Raw genomic sequence first — 4,477 nt, forward strand, 5'->3', positions numbered from 1 at the left:
TTCTACATAACTATCTGTTATAATCTATTGCACTTGGAAAATTGCTTATCGGCCAGAAGCTTTGTCCCTTGATTGCTAGCCAGCATTACTGCCCGTAAATTAGTTACATCTTGGTTGTTTTAATATAAAATTCCACCAAGACAGAGTATTGATTTTTCCATCAGAGATAATTTATGTTCCCCAACAAAACTGCAGAATCATATTCATTTACAATTCTCTAATGTGAATATTCATTAACTGTATAATTGTCTCTTCTCTGACCTTTTATATATATTCTGGCTGTTTTGGTCTTCATTGACACGTTATTCTTCTGTATTGTCTCATCGTTAATGCCTGAATTGTAGTTTTTAAACTCTGGTCGGACACATTGATATTACAGGTGTTCGTGTGTTTCCGTTGCTATCTAATCATGGATAATGGTGAGTTTTCGTACCAATCGGTGTATCTTTCTCATGATCATTGTATGCGTTGTCCCATGAATTTATGCTTGCAGTATTTTAACTGGTAGCTTTTTTTTATTTACAAATAGGTCGTCAGCGTATACCTTTGGGTTCTCTGTCTTCTTCTTCCGCGAGGAGTGGTGAGTTTGACTATTTCTTACAGTTTATGAGTTTGGTAGCAACCTGCTGTTATTCACTCCTTATGTGTTGCTAGGACAACAGAGATGTTATTACATAATTTATCTTCTATTGTTGATGGTTATGCTGCTGATCATGAGATGTCTGTTTCACATGAAAATGTAAATCCTAATACAACTGCATCATGTAATGCCATTTTCTACATCAAAAGATATATACATAATATTTGGACGCTTCTTGAAATGGATGTTGAGCAAAATTATATACATATTTGCTAGCATTTGTGAGAAACATCTGAGCATAGAGGACCCCTGGTTCTGCAATTATATTTTGCTAACTTGATATCAGATATAGGGATGATTTTGGTGATTTTAGTCGACCTTAGCAAGGTAGTTTGCACTCAAGTATTGTGTTCGAGAGCATATGTGCTTCTGCATTACTTTAACATTTTCATGTTTGCTAATATTGGCCTTAAAACCTTGAGTTTGGTTGATCATTACAAATAGACTGTGTAAACAAGTTTGTTACCCCTAAGTTGCAAAGTGTATACTCTGTTTTTTTTGGTTATGTAATGTTTTTCTGATTTGTTTGTCTTAAATAATTCAGGAGAATAAAATGAGAGTCGCAGTACTGGTTTTTAAAGCAGCATATAAGTTCACAAGAGGTTAGCTATTATCTTTCAGGTAACTTTGCATCCTGAAGTTGTACATCGAACTAACATTCCCTGGGATATAACTGCAGTAATAGGTGCTCAACAACTACGACTAAGTCACTATGTGGTACCTGAAGATGTTAAAGCATCTGGTTATCAGATTGGTGCTGATGAGCTAGGATTTGTAGTTGAAGGTCGTGATCAGAAGAAGCTCATATTTCATGGCGGAGTACCTGGTATTGCACAAAAACTTTGCACATCCACCACTGATGGCCTTCCTACTGATAGTGACTCACTTAAACGCAGACAAGAACTTTTTGGAATTAATAAATTTACTGAAAGTGAACCCCGCAGATTCTGGGTTTTTGTTTGGGAAGCCTTTCAGGACATGACACTTATGATCCTTGCAGTCTGCTTTTGTGTCATTAATGGTTGGCATAGCAACTGAAGAATGGCCTAGAGGTGCCCATGATGGCCTTGGAATTTTTGCAAGTATCTTTTTGGTGGTATTTGTCACTGCAACAAGTGATTACAGGCAATCTCTACAGTTCAGGGATTTGGACAAAGAGAAGAAGAAAATTTCGATCCAAGTCACAAGGAATGGATACCGGCACAAAATGTCAATATATGAGCTCCTTCGTGGTGATATTGTCTATCTTGCCATTGGAGACCAAATTCCTGCAGATGGCCTCTTTGTTTCTGGATGACCTGTGCTCATTGATGAATCTAGCTTGACAGGAGAAAGTGAGCCAGTTATGGTAAGTGATGAAAATCCTTTTCTTTATCAGGTAGGTAAGGTTCAAGATGGATGGTGCAAAATGCTGATGCAAACTGCAAGAGGGAACCCAATGGATTTGGCCAGGAGATGACGCTTTAGAAATGTTAGAATACTTCGCTATTGCAGTTACCATTGTTGTTGTTGTAGCTGAGGGATTGCCTTTTACTGTTACTTTAAGCCTTGCCTTCGCCATGAAGAAGATGATGAGTGATAAGGCAGAACATGATATTTATGACATATCATGTAAGAAAATATTAAATTATTAATTCAATTTCAAAAATATATTCGTTCACCATTATAATTGAAGAGAATTACTATATCACTTATTATTAATTTAATTGTTACAATTCATTTGCCACTAATTTACTCGATATTTATATTGATATAATGTAATAAAAAAATATACATTAATTTCTTATTAAAAATTATTAAATGATCAAAATCTATTTGTATGAATTATGAATGTTACAAAATTTAATTCAATAATGCAAAGCATATATATTATATATTCATTTTAAAAAATTATAATGGAATCCATTGTTACTTTTATATTATTTCTTACTTATAATAAATATCTATATGACATATATATTATGTGCATGTATATGTGTGTATGTCTTTATCTGAAAATCGATAATGTATATTGGTGAAAAAAATACAAAAATATGATTACGAAAGGAAACTCAATTATTTTTAAATTCGGCATTTTAATTTAATATATAAATATTTTGGTAGAATTCTTATTTATATTAATATATACTTATACTAAATTATTCTTATTTATTATATTTTAATTCGTAATTTAATATATAGATATGTTAGTATTATTTTTAGTTATTCTATTCTAATTATATTTTAGACATCTAATTTAAAACAATAGTTGGTTGATATGACTATTTTAATTAATATCAGTGAAATTTCAAAACTTTTTTAGCATACATGTGGAAAGAATCTTGCCCCTTATGTGCAGGTGCTTAAGTATATTTATTGGCTTAAAATTTTAAGACCAATGCTCCTGCCATGTAAAGCATCTGATATTCATTTCCGTCTAATAAATTAAACTAACTTTGTTAAACTCTGAATCACTTATGGATTAATATTACATCGTGGTTCAGATAATAACAATTGTGATTCGCAGCACTATAAGTAACTATTGTATTTTTATTAGTCAATTTTATAATTAAAAAACATATTATAATTAATTATTTAAAATTAAAAATTCAAATGTTACCCGTGTGCGAAGCACGGGCCAGATTGCTAGTTCATGAAACAAGCAAATGACTTGACCAACGCCTTAGCATTCTCAGTAGCGGAATTAAAGAGATGAAACACGTGATTCTCATCTCTCGTCTCCACCACCTCCACTTTCCCAACCCAACCACTCCCCTCCAACACCTCCTTGTAATACAATCCCCTGTGCTTTAGTAGATCCTGCTCAGCCACAAAAATCAACACTCTCTTGCACCCCAGCCCCGATATCCTCGGATCACAACCCGGATTCATGAACGGATCATCCGTTCCGCTACTCCCCGGGCACGTGTAAACCCACAGCTTCTCTATAAATACTCTCTTCTCCGGTTCAACCGGTTCGCCGCCCACCGGTTCTTTCCCCCAGAAATACGAGTGCACCAGAACAATCCCTTCTAGGTTGAAACCGTCCGGGTTATCCAGCCCGACCCGGATAGCCATGTTGTGTGCTAAGTTCGCCCCCGCGCTCACCCGCGAAAAACACGCGTTCAAAATCAGCGTACTCATTCAGCCACGGCTCTTCCCTTGACGAATGAGAAGCCACCCATTTGACCGCATCCCACGAATCCTCGTACGCGGTGGGGAGCGGATGCTCCGGCGCTCGGCGATAATCAACGGAGACGACTACGACGTTGGCTTCGGCCGCGAGATTGTTGAGGTGAGTGTGGTAAGCTGACGAAGCGGCGGTTTCGACCACGAAAGCGCCGCCGTGGAAATAAATGAGAAGGGGGAGTTTTTGAGCGGGATCCGCGGCTTTTGGCACGTAGAGTCGAGCAGAGACGCCGGAATCAGTGTTTATCGTGACGTCCTTGGATTGGACGCCTGTGGCCGGATCGAGCGAGGCGGGAACGACGTCGTTCCCCATTAGTCGCTCGACCTGGCCACCTTTCAGGACTCGAAACATGGGGAAGAAGTCTAGGAGTACTTCATTAGCAGAGCCCATGACTGGTTAAGAGCGGAGAATTGAGAGAGAAAAAAATTAGAAAAGTTGATTTCTGAGGGGCCGTTTGGCCAAACTTAAAAGAAGTGACTTCTTGCTTAAAATAAAGAAGTGGAGTAGAAGTGAGAAGTAAATAAGTTAATAAAGTGTTTGGAAAAAAAGCAGAAGCTGTGAGAGAGAAGCTAGTATTCTCAGCTTCTTAAAAGTGCTTCTACTTCTTTACACAAACGGGACAAAAAAAGCAGAAGTCAGAAGCAGCTTCTGCTTACTGTTACCAAACA

General features: G+C 37.1%; 1 pseudogene; it reads right to left on the reverse strand.

Moving 5' to 3' along the window:
- Positions 1-3,074: 3,074 nt before the first annotated feature.
- LOC108202054 (probable carboxylesterase 2) lies at positions 3,075-4,477 on the reverse strand (annotated as a pseudogene).

Source organism: Daucus carota, chromosome 9, assembly GCF_001625215.2.
Source record: "Daucus carota subsp. sativus chromosome 9, DH1 v3.0, whole genome shotgun sequence".
Lineage (NCBI taxonomy): Eukaryota > Viridiplantae > Streptophyta > Magnoliopsida > Apiales > Apiaceae > Daucus > Daucus carota.